General features: G+C 38.6%; 1 long non-coding RNA gene across 1 annotated transcript in view; it reads right to left on the reverse strand.

Moving 5' to 3' along the window:
- LOC131193156 (uncharacterized) overlaps positions 1–12,815 on the reverse strand; it is a 15,180-nt gene continuing 2,365 nt past the window's right edge. Inside the window, exons 2-3 of the long non-coding RNA XR_009153856.1 lie at positions 1,089–1,138; positions 1–165 (exon numbers count right to left, since the gene is read on the reverse strand). This is a non-coding gene — a long non-coding RNA (uncharacterized LOC131193156). The remainder of the gene's footprint in view (positions 166–1,088; positions 1,139–12,815) is intronic.

The following is a 12,815-nucleotide window of genomic DNA, read 5'->3' on the forward strand; positions in this document are numbered from 1 at the left end:
TATTCTTGTCATCAGAATTTTCACAATTTACAAGGTGGCTTTTCGGGTTGCATTTTTGGTTGTTGTTTCAGTAAACCTTTCAGTTGGAACACCGAATTCAGTCATAATTTCTGTGGTGAGAATATAGCCTTGAATGAAGGGAACCTCGTCAGAATAACTTTCATTCTGAAAAGTAAAGAAATAGAATTTCATCTTCTTGTTGTTCTATTTTTTATCTTTAAGACAGCAGTATGGGCCTTGGAATCCTGCCTCAGTACCATTCATCTCAGAATTGAGTCTGCTATCTGATGGAACAAGACTGCTCCCAAGCTTATTCTGCATCTTTAAATTGTCCTCCAAGCCTGCCTTGTGGTCACACTTTCTTTGCATAGCTTGAATGTTAGCACTGATAGTACTTTACCCTAATAGTGCCTAAATCTGTTATATGGGGATTGTCCAAATGTTTTCTAGATGGCATCAAAGAATTGCCAGTTTCAATATTTCTTTGCTGGCATTTTGTGAAAAACTTGGATTTTTGTAGCCCAGAATAAAGTCACGCTAATCATGCCAAAGTATTTCTCATGAGTTGAATTACTTATAGATATTAGAGATGAATAAATCTATTTCCACCCTGAATCAACTTCATCAATCATGTGCCTATAATTTCTAAATCAGTCCTTGTTGCTCTTTACTTAGAAAAAAGACACTAAGCATTATAGTGATTTTCACAGATAACTTTCCCTAGCAAATGAATTGTTTTTATTGCGGGCCTTTTTTGCACAACACGTTCTTAATCAATGCATGTTTTGTGTACAGTTTCTCTTATTATTTCATTTCATATACAATTGCAAAACTGAAAAAAAGTGTTCTGTTGGCAGCTTATCTTGCATGAATTAAAGCGCTTGGCTTCAAATAGCAGACTAAATGAAATATTCCTCCACCTCCACTTGTCAGAGACAGATTTAAAGTAGTCATTCAAAAAAAAAAAAGTGGTGGTGGGGATAAGGCAGACAATAGATACTGCTGTTAGAATTATACACCTGTCTTCTGCAATCTTCATGGCTCAAAGGAAATATATATTGGGGATTTATTTATGCTCTGTTACTTACTTGAAAATCCCTGTGGGCTTGCCATGTGCTTTGTCAGTAGTAGAAGAGCTCTGCAAAACAGGGCCAAATTTTATTAGCTTCATATGATGTTCCCTATTTATACAAGTATTTGTAGATACACACCTAAAAGTATAGTGACTAGACGTCCCACTTTTGGCGGGACAGTCCCGCTTTTTAATAATTTGTCCCGCATCCCGTGGCATTTCAAAAAAGTCCCGATTTTTTTTCCACTCCCATTCTGAAAATGGGAGGCAGCAGTGCAAGAGGAGGAGGAGGAGGCGGAGAAGGGGAAGTGGCGGAGAAGGGGGCGCGAGATCGCCCGCTGCCTGGAAGAACCGAGAGGAGAGCCGAGGAGAGCCGAGCCTGCCTGGAAGAGCCGAGAGGAAAGCCGAGCCTGCCTGGAAGAGCTGAGAAGCAGCAGCCGCTCATCCTCCTTCAGCCAGGTGGCGAGACTCAGCGCGCATGCGCAGCCCCCTCCATCAATGGTGTCCCGCTTTGCCATCGCTGAAATCTGGTCACTTTACCTAAAAATTTTATGGTCATTGATTTCACTACTGTAACATTGAGCAGCTAACAATGAATTAACCAAAAAAGTATCCAAAATAATTCCAGTAAGAGGTTTCAAGCACCATCAATATACCATCTCAAAGGTATACAGTCAGATAAGAAAGCACCCTGTTTGTGCTAGTGAGTCCATTAATTGTCTATTCATCCTGGTACCTTCCCACATTAAATTCTCCTGGCCAAATCTTCATTGAATTTCTGAAGCAACAGCTGCTCCATATCCCTTTCCAGAAAAGCTGGGAAGCCCATTTGAGGACTCATTCTTGACTGCCACTCTTGGGTTGAATTTTCACTGTCATTTGTTCCCACAGGAAAATTTTCCAGATAATTCCTTGAGGCTGCTCATCTAGATTGTGTTTACATGTGGGAAAGTTTTCAAGAAGGGCCATGTAACACTTTAACATTAAAAACACTGTGTGTAGTTACATTAGAAAGTGAAAGGTTCTAAAATTTTAATTAGGGTCACTACACATAAGAAGATTTAGGCCTCCTTTCTCTCCCCCAAACTACATTTTCCATATTCTTTTGTACATGTAGCAAATTATGTATCTACACACATACACTAAAGTAATGCAAATAAGAATAACAATTATTATTGCCCTTACTACTTTAGGGTCGCATGGGTGTTTTGTTGGTAAGTGCAATTATTAGACGCCTATATTTATCAAATTTTCGTATGCTGATATAAATACAATAGTATTTCCATCCAAATCATGGAAAGAAGATATAGCTACTACTTTCCCTTAATTACAGCTTGGGTGACTGCTACTGTTAACATAGACACCCACCCACTGGAAATATTGACTGAGTGATAAGTATTGGATCAGTCCTGTCCAATATATTACTGCACTTCAGCTCTGCTGTGCAGTTGAAGAGGCTATTCCAATTTTGATACTGCGGCTGATACTCTGGAGTCTTTGCTAAAACCATTATCCCACCAGCCAATTACTAGCTAATGCATGTTCTAATTCTATTGGGTATTACCATGATGGCACTATTATTGGTTGTAGTACAGTGGATTCAAATAATGTAAATGTAAGTAAGTCTACTAAGCTAATGTTTATCCTGGCTGGGCAAGTCGTAGCAAAAGAATCACTCACATTTTGACTCTGAATTGTCAGGAGACAGAATATCAATCCACAGCATATAAAAAAAAGGGGGTGGGAAGAAATAGTGGCTTTCACAAAAGGAGCTTAGAGGCAAACTAACTATATGATCTGCATCTTGGCACTTTCCAGATCGTCTAACTACATTAATAGCCCCTAACTTTGTAACATTTGTACTGTTCCAATGTCTTTGGAGCTTTTCAGATTTTGTGATATTACAACTCTCTAAAATGGTAAAATAACTTGGGTGAACCAAAAGAAACAATATCACTGGACTTGGGATCGGGTAAGAAAGAATATATGCCACAGACTTTTGATAATTAGGATATATTTTAATTTAAACTATATATAAAATATATAAAATCTCTACAATTTTACAAAATCTTACAATTTTATAAAGCTGTTTTGTTAGAAATGAACAAAAAAAAAACTTACCAAATTTTAAATCATGTTTTTAGTGGAAAGGATATTTTTGTTTATTTTTTCTTTATTCCAGGAATCTGGGTATCTTTTTTGAGAATGTTAATTTTTTGTTTCACATTTAGATTTGATTGCTATTTGATTCTTATAACAGAAAGTGTTGACATAATTTCTGATATAATTCTTTACAATTATTTGCATCTTGATTCCAAATTCAAACTTTGATAGATATTTTTAGGATTTTTAGTGTTAAGGAAGTCTTAGAAGAGACATTGATGAATTGCTCATCCTCAGTAGAGCTGTACTGAAGTATCAGACAGCAGTTTAGCATGAGATAAGTCCACCAATTTCACTAACAGAAACACTTCTGAAGACAATCCAAAGAGTGGGGCTTATTTTTACACAATGATGGATATTGATGATACAAGCTGAACCCAACTCTTGGTAGTCAATAACAATCAATCTTCGGTATCTAATAATCATTTTACCATATAATCAATAGGGGTCAGTTAGTCTTCAGAAATAAGACTCTTGAAATAAGATCTTTACAATACTCAGCTCTGGAGCAAGTATTCAAGGTGGGTTTTACTAATATAGAAGAAATTAGAAATTAGTGTCTTAGGCTGTGGTGCAGCCTAAAACTGCCCTTGAACATTTTACCAGGGAAGAAGACTGAATGAATATTGTAGCATTAGGTCTGAGGGGAAAGTGCTTGAAGCTAATCCACAGCCTTTGAAATCTCTCCCTCCCCCCCCTTTTTCCCTCCCTCCCTCCCTTCATCAGACCAAGACTTGTACTGCTGCTCTTTGGACAACAGCATCTGGCAATGACACAATGGTCCTTGATTGAAGTTGTGAATGTTGATTGTCTGTATTTTGCCCTCCTATCATCTGGTGTTTCTGTTGGAACCAATAGCTGGGACACAACGATGCAACTGCCTTGGGCGAATGGCACTTCTGTGGGTACAGCGCAATGGGTAGCTGTTCATCACGTACAACTCTGAATTGCTATTGTGCCTAAAATGTCTTATTATTCGCACTGGGGAAAGAAGGAAGCTTTGAACTGTATATAGCATTTTCCCTTCCAACTTCATCAATCTTTGCTGGAAATGTTTCACAACTTTGCCAACCATTAACTTCCATTGAGCTTCATAGGATTTGTTTCTGAGCAGACAGGACAGAGTTGCATTGTAAGGGGCGTGCATAAGAGCACCAACATGCCTACCGTTCCTGTCCTAATGTTCCCTTTGATTGTATCCAATTTCATATAGTTATTACATACTTATGATTATATTTATGCTTATATATCATATAGTTATTTCATGCTTATGCTTATATATATACTGTTGTGACAAAATAAACTTCCAATTGTTTATAGTACCACATGGCCCCTGGCACTTAAAAGTAGAGAGGGGAAAATTACAGCTTTGGACCTTTACATATACCTTTCTTACTTCATCGATAGCAGCTTTTCTTTAAAAGTTATGAGAGCAAAATGTTTTGAATAAAGTCTGTTTCTTCTCCTATGAACAGAGATGACATCCTGAAATATTTATTTCCTGCCTTCTGGAAGCAATGCAAATGCTGAGTAGAGAAATTCTTCTGAATATTTTTCCTATCACGAGGACTCATTCAATAGGATTGAAAGATAATTCGTTTTATAAATTATTTCAAAGGAGAAGAGAGTTTTGATGAAATTCTCACAGATGCAACGTACTTAAGGCATTTCCATGTAGGTTCTTCATGGCACTTTAGAAAGAGTTTCAAGCTAGCTCAGTTGAGAGGAAATTTAAAGAAATGGTTCTCCTAGCTTCTCTCCACCATTAGGTCAAGAACTTGAAAAGGCTGTTTGTATTCAGCTGCGATGCATGCACACCTTTTTCTGAATGTTGGATCACATGGAGGTGGAGGAGGTGGTGGATGAAAGAGGTTTAGCAAATGCTGAAAACTGTTTCATGGTAGACCAGTTCTTTATCTGAAAAATTACAGCTAAACGGTTGGATGGGGGTGGGTGATACTAGCAAAGGTGTACCTTTTTTCCACACATCTCAAAAAAGCAAAGCTATATCTGGGAGAAAAATGGTTGAGCTTCAAGAGACAAAAAATTGAGTGATTAATTCATGGGACTTTTTGAGGAAAGAGGAATTGCCTGAGGATCAGTTGAAAAATTGTAGCAGGCCTGACATTGGTCCTTCTCCTGTATGGAGAAAACCAATGGCTCTGAGTTGTGTGGGCTTGCTGAGATAGATGGTGGACTTGCTCTTTCTACCAGCAGTGATAATGCTAAGAACAAGAACAAGAACAGCCGCCTCAATACAATAAAAAAACAAAAACAACAGGAGTTTTCAAATAGTGTCCACCCCTCCCCCTTTCCTCCCTCCTCACTAAACTTGCTCACTAAAAGCAACCAGCAGCATCACAGACATATGCTGAACGGTGCTGGAATTTAATCAGCATGGCAACCCAGCCCAGGCCACATTAAATAGCTTGCCAGATGGAAAAGCTGCCCTGTCTTGCTGTGTGCAGCACAAACAGCAAACTGCCACCAAAATGTTGATGGCAAAAATATCAGTCTGGGACTGCTAAGAATTCCTATCTGATGAGCCAACTGTTCATTTATGAAGATAAAAGAAACAAAACGTTACCTGCTTTAGACAATTGACGACAGCCACAATCACAATCTGGTCCAACCTCGGAATTCTCACTATTAGGTGAGGGTGGGGAGCAGAAGGGAAATTCACGTCAAAGTAGGTAAGGAATTGGTGAGAGATCACCTAGAAGCTTTGAATCAATTCAGGTCTCCACCCGTGGATAGACTGCATTACTGGACATTGAAGAAATTGGAGGATGCAATCTTAGGACTATTTGAGTACAGGGAAAAACCAGAAGATTGGAAAAGAGCTAACATTTTTACAATCTTTTAAAAAGAGGAAAAAATGGGCCAGAAAAGTAGACACCAATCAACTCAACCTCAATATCTGGGGAAAAAAAACCTAGCAAAGGTAATAAAATCGTGAGTTTGCAAATACTTAGAAAGCAACCAGGTCTTTATTGCAACCTAGCAAGTGTTTGTTATAAACAAGTTGTGCCAGACAACTCTTATTGCTTTCTTTGTACAAAGTGATTAAATTAGTAGACAAAGAGAATCCTATAGGTATAGAATACTTCAATAAGGCATTTCATAAAGCTTACCAGAGTTACCTTCTTAATAAAGTGGAACAATGTTGGATGTGTGGTCCTATAATAAGGGGATTCACAGTGAATGGAACAACCTCACACAACAGTTTTTAGTTCCCCCTTCGCTTCCCTTCCTTTCCCTTCCCTCTTTATAATTTCAAAGAAAGAAAACAAAAAGAAAAAAATGCTGATAGAAATATAGATTTCAAAGAATATAGAAAGTACAGTGGATAACTAATAAGTCTTGAATAACCAGCAAGTTTACAGAAACATGACTAATATATTCCAAATTATACAATTAACAATGGAGTATTATAGTCATTTAATACCCAACCAATGTGAGGTTCTTAATGGACAAGGAGAAATGTATGCAGTGGGGACCCTTAAGGTTGTATTCTGTACTGAGTGCTTTTTAACATTTTTATAAATGATTTAGGTGAGGAGAACAGGTTCGCATCAGATCTGAAAAGACACAGATCTGGAAGATTGCTAGCACTTCTGAAGACAACCACAAGTTTCAAAAGGAATTTGATAGACTGGAACATTGGCTTTATTCAATATTTCTTAATGGTGAGAAAAGTAAAGGTTCTACATTTAAGTAGGAAAAACCAGATGACGGGTATAGGATGACAAATACAAATAGACAATAAGTGCCTCAACAGTAATGCTTGTAACAAACATCTGGGCATCCTAGAAGACGATATGTGAAGCATGAACCAACAATTTACTACAGCTGCTGAAAGAGCTGATGCAATCTTGGGCTGCATCCATAGAGGTGTCATGTTGAAATCATGGAAAGTGATAGTTCTGCTGTATGCTAGTGTTGTTCAGGTCACATCTGGAATTCTGTATCCAGGTCTGGTCATCACAGTATAAGAAGGATACTGAGGAATGGAAAGAGTACAGAGAAGAACAACCAGGATGGCCAGGGGCTCAGACACTAAATCTTATGAAGAACAATGAAAGAAACTGAGTATATTTAACTTGAAGAAGAAACAGCAATACTTTTCAGCAAAACTTCAGTAATTTTAGGCCTCTCACAAGGAAGACATTGATTTATTTTCCATTGCTTCTGAGGATAGGACAAGAACCAATGGACAAAGGGAGATTCAAAGCAGGAGAAATTACCTGACTGCAAGAGCCATTAAAGTTGGAGTTGTACGGTAGGTGCTACATCATGGAAAATTCTCAAGCAAAGATTTGCCTGAGATGCTCTGAAGACTTCCATCCCGGCCAGGACATTGGGCAGAACTCCAAGGTCCCTCCAACCCCATGATTTTTTGGTTCTCTGAGACCAACACATGGCTTCTGCTTGTAGACAGGTAAAGGATTTTTTTGAGCTGAGAACAATTCTCTCAGAGCTTCAGGGTCAAATACTGCCTCATTGGAATGGGAAAGGTTTCTTTATGCTCTGTTTCATTTGATCCATTATCAACTCCAAGGAGCACGATGTTACTCTTCTCACAAAGTATAATCTCTTTGACTTCCTTTTCTACAACTGGAGTGATTTCCCCTTAGAACTGAGAAGGATCTCAAAGACTCTTTGACCCTTATTCATGGCCTCCCAATTAAGCATTAACTGGCTGTTGTGCCTACCCATTGAGTAGCAGGCTGAAACACACTTCTTTTTTAAACACCAGCCCCCAGTCTGTCCGTCCCCGCTGCATTTCTGTTATAAAACATGGCTATCTAACTTACTGAGTTCTCTCAAGTGTGCATGGGCATGAAAACAGGAACAGTTTGTAATTAAGAAAGAATCCATAGACAGAACAAGCTCCAACCATATTAATGCTGTTCATACAATGCCCCAGACCACAAATATTCTCCCAAGCCCACTTTGTGCATTATTGTCATTCCACAGCACACAAAGAATTAAAGCTTTGGGGCTTTTGAGATTTTCAGGCATGTCAGGAGCACCTGGTCAGTCCCTGAGATAATTAAATGTGCTACAAATTCAGAAACTTTACAATCCAAGTCGGCCATGTTCCAGTTTTGTGCACCCTCAAAACAGATTTTGCCGAGGGTTGCTGATGAAAATGGAACTTTGGCATATGAGTGTACATGGGACAAAAAAAATACTGGCAGCTGAATTTATATTCTGCCTTACTGTTTATACATAAGATGATATTCTGGAAGAAAATGTATTTAATAACAAAATTAAAATCAACATTGACATTAGTCTTAAAAGTAGTAAACATTTAAAAACTCGGAAAATAAATGTGTTTTTTTAACCTATTCCTAAATTGGAAGAATGAGACCCAAAAACTTCTTAGGAAGTACAATCCGTAGTTTGGTAGCCATGCAGAGAAAGTATTTTCCTAAATTTTCCATAATTATTCTTGTAGCACAGCAAGATTTTTAGAAGGGTCTGCTCATCTATATATCTGTGCAAGTTCAGCAAAGGGATGAAATATTATTTAATAGGAAATAGTTATGTTTGGTTTAATAGTTAATTTTATATTTTGTAACTAAAGTGACATGTATTCTTTACTTATTTTAGTAGTAGGATTCTTTATAATTGTACTAATGTCCTGTCACTGCCCCATAAATATATGCAGAATTTATGTCTTCAGTGCAATGTAGGAGATGGCATGGGACCTGGTCATTTACGGGACCGCCTACTGCGACCGACGGCCTCCCAGCGACCAGTGCGCTCCCACAGAGTGGGCCTCCTTGGGGTGCTGTCAGCTAGACAATGTCGACTGGCGACCCCCAGGGAGAGGGCCTTCTCTGTGGGGGCTCCAACCCTCTGGAACGAATTACCACCTGATATTCGCCAACTCCCTGATCTCCAGACTTTTCAATGCGAGCTGAAAACATGGCTGTTTCATCACGCAGGACTGGCCTGATAGTTTTAATTGGGAATTTTAAATGGGTTTTAAATGGAGTTAGCCTAAATTTAAATATTTCATTTTAAATTATTCTAATGTTTATAATATTGTTTTTATATGGCTGTAAACCACCCTGAGTCCTTCGGGAGAAAGGCGGTCTAGAAATATAAATAAATAAATAAATAAATAAATAAATAGAATAGAATAGAATAGAATAGAATAGAATAGAATAGAATAGAATAGAATAGAATAGAATAGAATAAAGTAGAATAGAATAGAATTTTATTGGCCAAGTGTGATTGGACACACAGGGAATTTGTCTTGGTGCATATGCTCTCAGTGTACATAAAAGAAAAGATACGTTCATCAAGGTACAACATTTACAACACAATTGATGGTCATAAGGATTGCCAGCAACAAGTTATAGTCATACAGTCATAAGTGGAAAGAGATTGGTGATGGGAACTATGAGACGATTAATAGTAGTGCAGATTCAGTAAATAGTCTGACAGTGTTGAGGGAATTATTTGTTTAGCAGAGTGATGGCCTTCGGGAAAAAACTATTCTTGTGTCTAGTTGTTCTGGTGTGCAGTGCTCTATAGCGTCGTTTTGAGGGTAGGAGTTGAAACAGTTTATGTTCAGGATGCGAGGGATCTGCAAATATTTTCACGGCCCTCTTCTTGATTCGTGCAGTATACAGGTCCTCAATGGAAGACAGCAATTGGTAGCAATTATTTTTTCTGCAGTTCTAATTATCCTCTGAAGTCTGTGTCTTTCTTGTTGGGTTGCAGAACCGAACCAGACAGTTATAGAGGTGCAAATGACAGACTCAATAATTCCTCTGTAGAACTGAATCAGCAGCTACTTGGGCAGTTTGAGCTTACTGAATTGGCGCAGAAAGAACATTCTTTGTTGTCCTTTTTTAATGATGTTTTTGATATTAGCTGTCCATTTTAGATCTTGTGATATGATAGAACCCAAAAATTTGAAGGTTTCTACTGTTGATACTGTGTTGTCAAGTATTGTGAGAGGTGGAAGTATGGAAGGGTTTCTCCTAAAGTTACCACTATTTCTACGGTTTTGAGTGTGTTCAGTTCCAGATTGTTTTGGTTGCGCCACAAGGCTAGTCGTTCCACCTCTCGTCTATATGCAGATTCCTCATTGTCTCGAATGAAACCAATCACTGTTGTATCATCTGCGAACTTCAGTAGTTTAACAGATGGATCGTTGGAGATGCAGTCATTGGTATAGAGAGAGAAGTGGGGAGAGCACGCAGCCTTGGGGCGGCCCTGTGCTAATTGTACAGGTATCTGATGTGATCTTGCTTAGCTTCACTTGCTGCTTCCTGTTTGTTAGGAAGCTTGTGATCCACTTACAAGTCTGTTCAGGTACCTGTAGCTGGTTTAGCTTAGTTAGAAGAGTGTCTGGAATGATGGTATTGAATGCTGAACTAAAGTCTACAAAGAGGACCCTTGCATAGGTCTTTGGAGACTCAAGATGTTGTAGGATGTAGTGCAGAGCCATATTAACAGCATCATCTGTTGATCTATTTGCTCGGTATGCAAATTGCAAGGGGTCTAACAGCGGATCCGTGATGGTTTTCAGGTAGGAAAGCACTAGCCTTTCAAAGGTTTTCATGACTACAGATGTTAAAGCAACTGGTCTGTAGTCATTCAGTTCCTTGATGGTGGGCTTCTTCGGCACTGGGATGATGGTAGAGCGTTTGAAGCAAGAAGGAACATAACACATCTCTAGTGATTTATTGAAAATATGGGTGAAGATAGGGGCCAATTGGTCAGCACAGACTTTTAAGCAAGAAGGAGTTATCTTGTCTGGGCCTGGAGCTTTTCCTGGCTTTTGTCTGTGAAATAGGTCCTGCACTTCCTTTTCTGTGATCACTAGGGGTTGTGAACCCAATGAAATGGGGTCAGTTGTAGGAGGCTTGGCTGTTGTTGGTGTGTCTGAGATGGGGGTTGTGGAGATAGGTGGCTGTAGTTTCCTTTCAAACCTGCAGTAAAACTCATTCAGGTCATCTGCCAGTTGTTGATTACCTTCAGCCTGGGAAGGAGGTTTGCCATAGCTGGTGATATTTTTAAGAGTTTTCCACATGTTTGCTGGTTCATTTGCTGAAAACTGATTCTTTAGCTTTTCAAAGTAGCTTCTTTTTGCTGCTCTGATCTCCCTTATTAGTGCATTTCTGGCCTGATTGTACAGCATTTTATCACCTTTTCTGTAGGCTTCCTCTTTGGAATGTCTAGCTGCTCAAGTTTAGGTGTAAACCAAGATTTGTTGTTACTGTATATTCGCAAGTTCCTTGTAGGTACACATAGGTCTTCACAGAAGCTGACATATGATGTTACAGTATCTGTGAGTTCCTCCAGGTCTGCAGTGGTATCTTTAAAAATATTCCAATCAGTGCAGTCAAAACATGCCTTTAGCTTTAATTTTGATTCTTCCGTCCAGGTCTTTACTGATTTAATTATTGGTTTTGTGGCTTTAATAAATAAATAAATTCAAGAATCTGTAGTGAGTAACTTCTTATCTCTCCTCTTTCCATAGTTAAATGCTGTATAAAACCAACTTGCTAGAATAATAATTAATCTTGGATGTTGCATTATGCTGCTGATGTGCTTTCATGCTCTATGTACTTTGAATGACCCCTTTACATGTATCTCCCTTCTTGTTATCTCATATCATTATTGCCGGTATTTAGGATCTTGATAAAATGAGTCCATTCTTAAACTTTCTTTTATCAATATTCTATATAAGATCTATGTAATCTTGTAAACTTTGATCTTGACTTTACTGAATGCAAGCGGTCAGACTGTAGTACAGGTCACTATAACCTGCTAGTTTTGAAATAATAAAATGCTTTCATGATCCTCTTCAGTGATTAGCATTTTGCTGGATGATTTTTCCACCAGAGTTCATAGCAGAACTTAGGGTCCTGCAGAGAATCAACCCCTTCTACTATTTGGGTGCTTAAAAATCCCAATAGGCTTTTGATACCCAGTGCAGATCTTCTAGTATATAGATATCGTTCGTGCATCTTGTGTACCAGCCAGATCTAGTTGCGACAATTTAGACCAATTGCAATTCAAAAGAGTCCAGCTTTCTCTTTACAAGTAGTATCGTTGTTTTATCTGGGTATAATTTTCATTTTTTCTCCTTCATTTAGTCCTTGCCTGTCTATGAAGATCAATAGTGAATTCAACAAGGAATGCAGTGTGATCTTAACTCTACTGCTTCTCTGAAGGGTTGTGATCAGAATCCATGGAGCCCGTGGAGGTTCCAGTCTCTCCCCTTACCCTTTTCATCTCCTAAGACCTCTCCTAAGGTCCCTTTCTTTTGAGGGACCCAAACTTTCACCTCCCAATCTAGTATCCTCCAGATGTGTTGGATTAATGTTTCTCAACCTTGGCCACTTGAATTTGTGTGGACTTCAACTCCCAGAATTCCACAGCCAGCCATGAAATTAAAACTATACAAGGGCAAATTCAAAGGGGTCTCAAGGACTTAAGATGTGGGACTTGCAAGGGTGGCCTCATTCTCTACTCAGTTTCTAGTCTTACATGATCAGGAAATACCAGAAAGGTCCAGTGTAATTAAAGGAAGCATGTAACAGAGGCC

The sequence above is a fragment of the Ahaetulla prasina genome, chromosome 2, assembly GCF_028640845.1.
Source record: "Ahaetulla prasina isolate Xishuangbanna chromosome 2, ASM2864084v1, whole genome shotgun sequence".
Lineage (NCBI taxonomy): Eukaryota > Metazoa > Chordata > Lepidosauria > Squamata > Colubridae > Ahaetulla > Ahaetulla prasina.